The sequence below is a fragment of the Zalophus californianus genome, chromosome 1 (genome assembly GCF_009762305.2).
Source record: "Zalophus californianus isolate mZalCal1 chromosome 1, mZalCal1.pri.v2, whole genome shotgun sequence".
NCBI classification, from domain to species: domain Eukaryota; kingdom Metazoa; phylum Chordata; class Mammalia; order Carnivora; family Otariidae; genus Zalophus; species Zalophus californianus.
The window spans coordinates 88,844,644-88,857,547 of record NC_045595.1 but is presented as its reverse complement, the minus strand read 5'-3'; positions in this window follow the sequence as shown (position 1 = coordinate 88,857,547).

The following is a 12,904-nucleotide window of genomic DNA, read 5'->3' as shown; positions in this document are numbered from 1 at the left end:
TGAACCAAGCTGACGTTCAGCTACTCCTCAGACAGTAGTTACCTGCATCGGGCTGGCCTACTCCTTCACCCCTGTGATAACGCTGCTTTCCTCACATTCAGAACTAACTCACCTGAGAGAAGATGTGACAGTGACTCATGCCTGAGAAGGAGCTCTGAAGAACAGGGATGGGGTCTGAAATGGTCCCTCAGGAACGAGTCTTAATTCTTCAGGCTCTGCCAGGAGAGACAGTTGTGTTGTCGTCCATCTTGAGAGTCATTCCAAGGCTCTGGTTACAGGGATAACCAGGCAAATATTGTCCTACCACTGTTTCACCTCTAATACAGCCATCCAGACTGACCATCGTATTGGTTCTACTGTATTTAACATGGAAGGGAAAGAACTCACCACTTATAAAAATATTATCCTATCTCATTTTGTGTAATGTGTTGAAGAAACGTGCACATTTTGATGGTGATTTTTTTTCTGGGTGATGTGACTGTGAGTGGTTTTACTTTCTTCTTTCTGCTCTTCTCTACTTTCCAAATTTCTCACAATGAACAGATATTTTTATTAAAATCAGAATAGAAATTTTAAAATGTCTAATATGAATGGTATGCTATTTCTCACTTGATTACCAGGTACGCTCAGAGTTATAGAAGGTGGGTCTGAAAGGTCATTGAGTTTATAGCATAGTTCACCTGACGATTCCTATTATAGGACCAATTCCTAAGCTGCCGAAGAGAGAAAAACTTCTCTCTCCTGTCCCAATTTCTGTCTTGTCTTTTGATGTATCTTGTATTAAAAAGATCCCACAATTGCCCGTAGTGTCGTGAAAATTCCAGGATAATGCAACACCCATTTAGAAAGTCCTCAGTCTGTCCTTAAGAATTCCCTGAATCACATCATGTCAGTGGCCCATTAAAAATCCTCCACTGGCTTCCCACCATACTTAGAGTAAAATCCCAAGTTCCTCCATGACATACAAGGAGCCTGCTACCTCTTCAACTTGTCTCTTCTAACTCTTCCCTTGCTCACTCCGTTCTGGTCACATCAACCACATCGATTGCCCAGCAAGCCAGGAAAGTTTCCACTCCACGCACCTTGCATTTGACAGAGCCCTCTCTCCGGTACACTCTTCCCTCACATGTGGCTATCTCTCACTTTACTTCTTCACACAGGCCTTCCTTGACCACCCCAGTCAAACGGGCAGCTTCCCAACAACATCTGTCACACCATCCTGCTTTATTTCTGCTATGGCCCCTTTCATACCTGACATTATGTTACACATTTATTTGTTCGTTTATTGTCTGTCTCCTCCATTAGAATGTAAACTCTGTGAGAGTAGAGGAGTTTACTGCTGGGTCCTCATTGGATAGAACAAGACCTAGCACATAGTAGGGGTTTAGTGAATATTCGTTGAATGAATGAATGAATCCTAACTAACAATTCCTTTATCTAAAAAAAAGAAAATTTCCCAACACGTTTCAAACTTTCTTATAATATCTCTAAACTGGTATTCTGTTTCTTCCATTCCCAGAAGGGTTTTTCTTTGGATAAATAAAGTCATGTCAGTCATTATCTCTTGATTCTGAGACTTTCAAAGTTTTGTGATTTTCTAAGTCCTCTTCTCCAGTATTTGACTGCTGACTTGAGGCTCTCCGCTAATTTCTGTCAAGTGGGATGTATTTTGGGGGAAACAGTCAGATGAAGGAGACATTTTTGAATTCCATATTTGATGTGAAAAATTAATATAACTTCTTCATTTTATGTGATAATGTTTGTGTTTTATTTTAATAAAAATATTTTAAATTACTTATCACCTCAAAAAGTTAAAAATAGAACTAACCTATGATCCAGGAATTGCACTACTGGGCATTTATGCAAAAAATACAAAAACGCTAATTCAAAGGGATATATGCACCCCTATATGTATTGCAGCCTACTTACAATAGCTAAACTATGGAAGAAACCCAAGTGTCCACCAAAAGATGAATGGATAAAGAAGATGTGGTATATATACACAATGGAGTATTATTCAGCCATAAAAAGAATGGAATCTTGCCATTTGCAATGACATGGATGGAGTTAGAGAGTACAATGCTAAGCGACATAAGTCAGTCAGAGAAAGACAGATACCATATGATCTCACTCATATGTGGAATTTAAGAAACAAAACAAATGAGCAAAGGAAAAAAAGAGAGAGTGGGGCGGCAAACTAAGAAACAGACTCTTAACTATCGAGAACAAACTGATGGTTAGGTTCCCAGAGGGGAGGCACGTGGGAAGATGGGTAAAGAACAAGAAAAAAAAATAAATTACTTATCATGGGGCACACACTCCATGATGATTTTGCCCTCTCAGTCCTGTCTCTCTCTCTCTCTCTCTCTCTCTCTCACACACACACACACACACACACACACACACACACACACACACACACACTCACGAATCCGTACCCCAGGATAAATATACCTCTGGAAGTGTGGCATTAATCATCCTTAAAGGGGAATTAAGGCAAGAAAACATGAGGACCCCTTGTAATACTTGATGGGGAAGCTTTGTGGCAGGCAGTAAGATGGCCCCTGTTATATAATAGTGAAATTGAGAGTAGGCTTCCTAAAACATTCTAAATATATCCACTTTACCCTATTTCATCCTTCTTCACTTCTCAATAAATTTATTAGGCTACATTTGTTCAAATAAAATTGAGTAACATGGGGTTCATATTCTTTACTTGACACTGGTCATTAGAAATAATGTTGAATACAGAAATATTACTCTTAGCATGAGAAAAATTCAATTTAATTATAATTTTGGATATCATGTAGATATAGGATCAAAAATATTTTTATAGTCCCAATTTTGTATGACACAGTAAATTCTTAAAGGAAATTACTGCATTTATGCATAGATATTAGTGGATTAGACCAGATTATAAGTCTACATGATTTTTTCAATCAGAAGGGTCTTATAATTCAAAGGAAAGCCACAAGAGTCTCCATTCATGTGCCCCTTCTTTTTGTTGTCAAAAAGCCTAACAGAAGAGTAGGGTCCTTGTAGCTCAAGGATTTTAAAGTTAGCGCTGCTACTGGCATTATGGAAAAATAGTGTAAGGAGTCACAAAATATATCCCAACATAACAGTTGCTGAAAAATACAAATTGTCTGTATGACAAAAACTACCTTAGCTTAGTGAAGTCCTATCAAAAAGTATATTTTATTGATGTGCTTAATACCATGTTATGGCTTTATAAAATTCCATCTTTTAATCCACAAAACAATGATTCACATCAAATGGTTTCCAATTCCACTTCTTCTCAAAGATCCCACTGGGACGTAGCTGCTATGCTCCATCCTAAATCATCATCCCTTTTGTCAAATCCACAGTACCCAATCCGGGACAGAGTATTTTTTTCTTATTTTTATTTTTTTACTTTATTTTTTTGAAAGATTTTATTTATTTATTTGACAGAGAGAGACGTAGTGAGAGAGGGAACACAAGCAGGAGGAGTGGGAAAGGGAGAAGCAGGCTTCCCACTGAGCTGGGAGCCCGATGTGGGGCTCGATCCCAGGACCCTGGGATCATGACCTGAGCCGAAGGCAGACGCTTAACCGGCTGAGCCACCCAGGTGCCCCAGAGAGTATTTTTTTCTGAATCGGTTTGTTCAGGTGAATATTTACCATAAGGCAGTAGGCAGTGGTACTCAAAGTGTAGGTTGGGGACTCTGAGACCCTTCAGGGGATCCCTGAGATCCTTCCAGAAGATTTCTGAGATCTTTTCTGAGCGTCCGTGGAGTCAAACCTATTTTTATAACAATGCTAAAATACTATTTTCTTTTTCATTCTCTGTCTCTCATGAGTACTCATTGGAATTTTCCAAAGTCTACATAACATGTAATGACATCATTGCTCTGATGGCAAGTTGAATGCGTGCTTGTGTATCCTTGTGCTTTAAAATGTCCTCATTTTTAATTTTGAATACAGTAAATATCAGTAGATACAAACCACACAAACAAAAGCTCTTAAGCACCTTCAACTATTTTTAAGAGTATAAAGGGGTCCTAAGACCCTCAAATGTTTGAGAATTGTTGCTACTGACAGCCAGAGATTAAAAAAATTTTTGAGTATCTATTATGAACAGGCCCTGGGAAGACCAAGTTTGGGCAGACACAACCCCACCCTCAGGGAGCATACTATCTTGTGGGGGAGGACAAACAATAGTAACGTGATGAGGCCAGTGAAACATGCACAGAATGTCATGGTTGCTAAGAAGAGGAACATTGACTTAAACAATTATTAACCTAGTATTTAGGTCAGTAGAAAAGATATGAAGGAATCAGAGAACATGATGCATTCTGGGGAACTGCAAGTAGTTGGACTGGGGTGTCTTAAGGGTAAAAACATCTTTTCCAACCTTACCTTATGTCTTTAGCTACTTTTGTATATTTGGTGATTATTGCTGGACTATATTCAAAATGATCCATTGAATATGTTGTAAATGTTTAGCAACTGGATCTGAAAAAAAAATCTGATTTGTAGCATTTGCCAATTTCCATGGTGTAAATATTCCCACCATGGCCCATTTCAAGCTACCAACATGTTGTCACTGAATATGCAGCTGGGAAGAACTAAGCACACCATTGTATAATATTTCCACCATAGTTAGTACACTCACCATGAGTGTAAGTAACCTCAAGAGAATGGATAATAATACAGTGTAGTAAAATAATTTAGAAGTGATGAATTTTGAGTATTTCTTAACTTTGTTTTTTTTTGTTGTTGTTGTTGCACATTTTCTTCCTTTATTTGACAGAGAGAGACACAGCGAGAGAAAGAACACAAGCGGGGGGAGTGGGAGAGGGAGAAGCAGGCTTCCTGATGAATAGGGAGCCCGATGTGGGGCTTGATCCCAGGACCCTGGGATCATGACCTGAGCCGAAGGCAGACACTTAACAACTGAGCCACCCAGGCGCCTCTTAACTTTGTTTTTAATATAACTTACTTAATTTTAAGTTTATATAGTTTAATTTTTAATGATGGCTGAGCTTAGCAACCAGCTTACAAAATTCCTGAAAAGTCAACATTTGGTTCTCACAAGCCAGTATAAGCTGGCTCCAGCACACCACTGGATCCACCATTGTGTTAGTACTACATTGTTAAGTATGGCGTCACTACAATTTCCTCATTTTGGAGGAGGAGGAATATGGGACATCCTGACTGAGAGACAGGTGGGAGATTGTAAAACTCCAGTTATGGGTGTAGTTATGGGAAAGCGTGGGTTGGCCGGGGAAATTGTGCAAGAGCTCAAACAGAAGGGTAAAGAATGGTAATTAAAAGTCAAGGTCAGAGAGTGAATGCTAGATGTTGGAAATAGAAGTGCCCCTTAGACAAAAAAGAGAGGAAGAGAGGGCAATAACATTGATGGAGTTCCTACTGTATGCGGTGAACTCTGCCAGTCACAAGTCACCTCTTATGTCATTGAATCCCCACAACATACTTGAAAGGCAGATAGCTAAAGGGCACAGTGTAAGAATGTGAACTCAGATCTAACTTCAAAATCCCTACTCTTCTCATTTCATCAGGAAGGACAGAAAATTGACAGGGTAGTGGACTAGGGATAACTGGAAGCAAAAAGTAAGCAGACAGATCCTGAGGCCAGGGCAGCATCAGTGTGAAAGCAAGACCACAAGGTGTTGGACCTGGAAAGGTTAGGGCCTGATGAAGCAGCTTCCTAAGGGGAATGTCTATGGTGTCCAAAAGACAGAACACACTCTTGTGATGAAAGAAAATTATTCTCTTCCTTTCCAAGAAATGCCAAGAGCTCTGTGTGCCTAGCGCCAGCAGCATGAGAATCAGTGTGATAGTTAAAGGAATGTGTTATAGGCAAAATGCAGGAATCCAGAATTAAAAACATCTGAATCATGGCTATCCATACACAGCCCCAACAAGGGAAGAGGAGGGAAAGATCCCAGGGAGATGGTGGTGCTGAGCTCTGCTTTATTTCCACCCCTGCTTCTGTTGATGGTCTTCTGCTCCTTCTCTCTCTATCCTTCCTTCAACAGAGGCTCTCAGCTGCCTGCCAAATACAAGCAGCTTGTTGCCCTGCAACTATTAAGGTGTGGATCCTCCAGGAGCCTCCACTCCTTCCATCCTGCCTACGTCTCATGCTTTCTTCCGTATATTGGCCCTCAGATAGCATAAGGGCTGTTGGCCTTGCCTTGCATTTGGTTAATGTGTTGGTTAGGTCCTCCAGGAAGCAGAGGCCAAGACAGGGTTAGAAGCACAAGCTTTTTATTGGGGATAATGCCTATTAGAGGGGAGACGAAGAAGAGTAGGCAGGGAAGGACTTCAGACTGTGATGCAGGTACTTGGGACAGGTCCTTGTACTTGGGACAAGGAGTGATGGATGGAAGGATTAGGTAGAAAGAGCATCAAACTGTGGCTCAGACTGCAAACACTCAGACTGCAAAATGGGGACTCCTGGGCAATAGAGGAATCCTGAATTGGGCCCAAGTTCAGTATCCCACCATGCTCACTCATTGTCTGGGGGCTGCCTGAGAAGAAGGTGGCCTCAACTCAAATGCTACAGTGGATCCCAAAAGTAGTGCAAATGGAGGCTGCTAGCTAACGGCACTCCTTGGAATTTCTGGCAAGTTTATTCTTGAAGGCAGATCTGAGTGTCACACTGCCATGTGTGCTCAGAAATTTTGTTGCTGCTACTTTTTCCGATAATGAAGGGCTGTTCTCATTGGCTAGGTGTTGATGAGAGGGAGAGTGGGGCCTCAGTCAAGGTAACTGACTCCTGACCGGGGCCCTCCACCCCGTCTGAATGGCTGATGGGGAGCTTCCTTTAGGAGGGCGCTCAGAGCCCTCTCTGAAGCTTGCAACCTACCTTGGTACTCAAGATTCTTTTGGTGGCAGGTGACAGATTTGTTCATCTCAGGCAAGGAAGAGAATTTTTGCCTCATCTAACTGAACAAAGCAAAGAGTAAAGGTCAATGGGGACTTAGAACAAAAATGTCACTGGGGGGGGGTGCCTGGGTGGCTCAGTTGCTTGAGTGTCCATCCTGTCCAAGGAATGGACAGGATGCTTTCAGATAGTAATAATTACTGTAAGTACAATAAAATGAGGTGATATGACACTGAGCAGTCCTGTGGGTGGAAGGGGGTGACTTAAGATGGGTGGCCAGGGAGGGTTTCCCTCAGGTGACATCTGAGATGAGGCCTGAATGAAGTGAAGGTGTGAGCTACAACAGCCTCTGGAGCGGAGTGGACTGGGCAAAGTGAATAGCAGGTGGAGACCGATGTGCCCTGAGACAGGAATGGGGTTGTTGTATCAGAAAGAAGAAAAGGCCGGTGTGGTTGGAGATTAGTGAACATGGGGGAAGGACTGGAGGGCAGAAGGTTGGAGAGGTGAGGGGTTGCCAAATCACACAGGGTCTTGTTTGCTGTGGTGAAGAGTTTGGATTAATTCTGAATGAAATGGGAAGGCAAATGAGGAATTTAATCAAGAGAGTGATATGTGTTACAAATCACTGTGGCTGCTTGTCTAGAATGGATTATAGAGGAGCAAAAGGGGGAGAAAAGAGAAGAGCCCAGAGGCTATGACACTGGCCCAGGAGATAGATGGCTTAGATCAGAGTAGACCTAAGGGAGGTGGAAAGAAATGGATGGATGGAAAAATACATATTTGGAAGGAAGGGCTGACCAGTCTTGGATATGAGACGTGAGGGGTGGGGGAATCAAGGAGCATCCTTAGACCTTGGGTTTGAGAAATTGGGTGAATGGTTCTCTTGTTCCTAAGGTCACATATCAGGGTGCTTTGGGCCATGAGTTGCTGAAAAGCCATCTCAATTTTCATATAACAAGTAATACAGAAGTAGAATATTCCAGGGTTGGTTAATTTAGGGTCTCAAGGATGTCTTTAAGAGCCCGGGACTATTTCACCTTTTTTTTTCTCTTTTAGATTAGCTCTATTCATGGTCTCAAAGTGGCTACCACATTGTAGGTATAGCTGCTATACTATAATGTAGCTATGATACTATAGCATGTAGGTGGAAACAGCCAGGTGTAGAAAAACGATGGATATTTCATTCATTATGGCTCACTTAATCAGTGAAGAAAACTCCATGTTTTATTGACTAAAATTACATCAACACCACCACACCTAAACCAATCACTGGTAGGGGGTAGGATTGCTATGATTGACATACACCAACCATGAGTTATTCCCTGGAGCTGGGAAGGGGCCTAGTCCCATGAAGCACCTGACTGGTACCTGAACAAGATTTGCATTCCTTTAGCAAGAAATAACTGTGGGTGGATGCTGTGGGTAAGCAAGAAAAGTATCAGATACAGATTCGTGGACAGGCAAGAGCAGGAAGTTAAGCTTGAGAGAGAAACGTTTTCTGTTTTTTTTCTTATTTTATTTTATTGAGAGAGTGACAGGGAGAGAGAGAGAGAGCATGAGCTGTGGGGAGGGGCAGAGAGAGAGTGAGAGAGAGAGAGAGAGAATCCCAGGTGTGGAGCCCGATGTGGCTCTCGATCTCACAATCCTGAGATTTTGACCTGACCCGATATCAAGAGTTGGACACTTAACCGACTGAGCCACCCAGGTGCCCCGAGAGAGAAACAGTTTTATCTTATTTAATACAAACTTAGCGAGCTCTTACAGCCCTGGTTCTCACATTGAACCTCACATTGAAATCACTTGGGAATTAAAAAATACCTGTGTCTGGTTGTCACCTCCAGAAATTCTAACTTAATTGATATGGGTTGTAGTAGTCTGGGCATCCAGAATTTTAAAAGCTGCCCCAAGAGATTCTAATGTGCTGGAAAATTTGAGAACCACTGATTTACTATACTGAGGGCTCTGTTTAAAATGCTTTAGGGTGGTTAATTTGTTTAATCCCCTTAACAGTCCAATGAGATAGGTACCATTATGAAACACCATTTTATAGATGAGGGAATTAAAGTTAGAGCGATCAAGTTACTTGCTTAAGGTCACACAATAAGTGAGAAGTCAATATTCAAACCCTGGATGTCTGGCTGCAGGCACACTCCTAGCCACTATATCATGTGGAGTTATAAGCAACAATCCTGTTTAGAAGTGTTTGAAATGTCTATTAAAAATCCAAGTAGAGATGTTGAATGCTTGTTGAATATGTGAGTCTGGAGTTTGGCAGGGACACTGGGGCTCTTGACATAAATCCGGTTACCCTGGACGTAGAGATGGGGTATAAAGCCACAGGCGTATATGAAATCACCTACAGAGAATGTGTCGAAAGAGAAAAGGAAAAGTGAATCTATATATAGAGCAGGTTGACTTGTAGCTACTTAGGCTGGATGTAGGAACCAGAATTAGCTATAACTTGGCAAGAGGGATCTTATTGTGGCAAGAGAAATGTTCTAAAACTGGATAGTGGTGATGGTTGTACAACTCTGTAAATTTACTAAAAATCATTGAATGGTATGCTTAAAATGGACGAATTTTATGGTATAATTATACCTCAGTGATGTAAGAAAAGAAGAACAGAGCCCTGAGGCACAGCAATATTTGGCATGCAAACAGAGGAGGGGCCTGGAAAGGTGTGATGAGGACTTGGAAGGGAATAGGGAGGTGTAATCACAGACGCTGGGCAGAGAGAGAATTTCACAGAGGTAGTGGTTGATGGTTTTGAAAGCCCCGAGTGTTTGCAGAAGAAAGATGAGGACAGAAGCAGTGACCACTGGATTTGGCAAGATGAGGGCATGTTGACTTTGATAAGGAGCAGCGCCCGTGGAGTGGGGGAGATGGAAGTAGAGTCAGAACCCACTGAGAAGTGAGGATGTAGAAGCAGCAACAATCAATGACTCTGGAAAATATTAGCTGTGAAAAGGAGAGGAAAATGGGAGACAGATGGAAAAGTTGAGGAAGAAGATGGGGGCTTTCCCCCTTCTGTGTTTGTGAGTGTTTAAAGTGTTGAGTTTGTATGATGATGTACTAGAGTATAGAGGAAAGTCCTTGAATAGGAGGAAGGAATGGGATCCAGAACACAGTGGAAGGTTGCACAGGAAAAGGACAATTCACACATCTTTTTTTTTCTTTTATGTTATGTTAATCACCATACATTACATCATTAGTTTTTGATGTAGTGTTCCATGATTCATTGTTTGCATATAACACCCAGGGCTCCATGCAGAACGTGCCCTCTTTAATACCCATCACCAGGCTAACCCATCCAACCACCTCCCTCCCCTCTAGAACCCTCGGTTTGTTTTTCAAAGTCCATAGTCTCTCATAGTTCATCTCCCCCTCCGATTTCCCCCCCTTCATTCTTCCCCTCCTGCTATCTTGTTGTTGTTGTTTTTTGAATATATAATGTATTATTTGCTTCAGAGGTACAGATCTGTGATTCAACAGTCTTGCACACTTCACAGCGTTCACCATAGCACATACCCTCCCCAATGTCTATCACCCAGCCACCCCATCCCTCCCACCCCCCACCACTCCAGCAACCCTCAGTTTGTTTCCTGAGATTAAGAATTCCTCATATCAATGAGGTCATATGATACATGTCTTTCTCTGACTTATTTCCCTCAGCATAATACCCTCCAGTTCCATCCACGTCATTGCAAATGGCAAGATTTCATTCTTTTTGATGGCTGCATAATAGTCCATTATATATATATATATATATATATATATATATATTATATATATACCACATCTTCTTTATTCATTCATCTGTCGATGGACATCTTGGCTCTTTCCACAGTTCGGCTATTGTGGACATTGCTACTATAAACACTGGGGTGCATGTACCCGTTCAGATCCCTACATTTGTATCTTTGGGGTAAATACCCAGTAGTGCAATGGCTGGATCATATGATAGCTCTATGTTCAAATTTTTGAAGAACCTCCATACTGTTTTCCAGAGGGGTTGAACCAGCTTGCATTCCCACCAACAGTGTAGGAGGGTTCCCCTTTCTCCACATCCCTGCCAACATCTGTCATTTCCTGACTTGTTAATTTTAGCTATTCTGACTGGTGTGAAGTGATAGCTCATTGAGGTTTTGATTTGGATTTCCCTGATGCCGAGCGATGTTGAGCACTTTTTCATGTGTCTACTGGCTGTTTGGATGTCTTCCTTGGAAAAATGTCTGTTCATGTCTTCTGCTCATTTCTTGATTGGATCATTTGTTCTTTGGGTGTTGAGTTTAAGAAGTTCTTTATAGATTTTGGATACTAGCCCTTTATGTGATATGTCATTTGCAAATATCTTCTCCCATTCTGTCACTTGTCTTTTGGCTTTGTTGACTCTTTCTTTTGCTGTGCAAAGCTTTTTATCTTGATGAGGTCCCAATAGTTCATTTTTATCCTTGCTTCCCTTGCCTTTGGTGATGTTTCTAGGAAGAAGTTGCTGCAGCTGAGGTTGAAGAGGTTGCTGCCTGTGTTCTCCTTTAGGATGTTGATGGACTCCCGTCTCACATTTAGGTCTTTCAACCATTTTGAGTCTATTTTTGTGTGTGGTGTAAGGAAATGGCCCAGTTTCATTCTTCTGCATGTGGCTGTCCAATTTTCCCAACACCATTTGTTGAAGAGACTGTCTTTTTTCCATGGGACATTCTTTCCTGCTTTGTTGAAGATGAGGTGACCACAGAGTTGAGGGTCCGTTTCTGGGCTCTCTATTCTGTTCCATTGATCTATGTGTCTGTTTTTGTGCCAGTACCATACTGTCTTGATGATGACAGCTTTGTAATAGAGCTGGAAGTCCGGAAGTGTGATGCCACCAGCTTTGCTTTTCTTTTTCAACATTCCTCTGGCTATTCGGGGTCTTTTCTGGTTCCATACAAATTTTAGAATTATTTGTTCCATTTCTTTGAAAAAAGTGGATGGTATTTTGATGGGGATTGCATTGAATGTGTAGACTACCCTAGGTAGCATTGACATCTTCACAATATTTGTTCTTCCAATCCATGAGCATGGAATCTTTTTCCATTTCTTTGTGTCTTCTTCAATTTCTTTCATGAGTATTATATAGTTTTCTGAGTACAGATTCTTTGCCTCTTTGGTTTGATTTATTCCTAGGTATCTTATGGTTTTGGTGCAGTTGTAAATGGGATCGACTCCTTCATTTCTCTTTCTTCTGTCTTGTTGTTGGTGTATAGGAATGCCACTGATTTCTGTGCATTGATTTTATATCCTGCCACTTCACTGAATTCCTGTATGAGTTCTAGCAGTTTTGGAGTGGAGCCTTTTGGGTGTTCCACATAAAGTATCATATCATCTGCAAACAGTGAGAGTTTGACTTCTTCTTTGCCGATGTGGATGCCTTTTATTTGTTTTTGTTGTCTGCTGTGGCTAGGACTTCTAATACTATGGCGAATAGCAGTGGTGATAGTGGACATCCCTGCCGTGTTCCTGACCTTAGGGGAAAAGCTCTCAGTTTTTCCCCATTGAGAATGATATTTGCTGTGGGGTTTTCATAGATGGCTTTTATGATATTGAGGTATGTACCCTCTATCCCCATACTCTGAAGAGTTTTGATCAAGAAAGGATGCTGTACTTTGTCAAATGATTTTTCTGCATCTATTGAGAGGATCATATGGTTCTTGTTCTTTCTTTTATTAATGTATTGTATCACATTGATTGATTTGTGGACGTTGAACCAACCTTGCAGCCCAGGGATAAATCCCACTTGGTCGTGGTGAATAATCCTTTTAATGTACTGTTTGATCCTATTGGCTAGTATTTTGGTGAGAATTTTTGCATCTATGTTCATCAAGGATATTGTTCTGTAATTCTCCTTTTTGATGGGGTCTTTGTCTGGTTTGGGGATCAAGGAAATGGTGGCGTCATAAAACGAGTTCGGAAGTTTTCCTTACATTTCTATTTTTTGGAACAGTTTCAGAAGAATAGGTATTAATTCTTTAAATGTTTG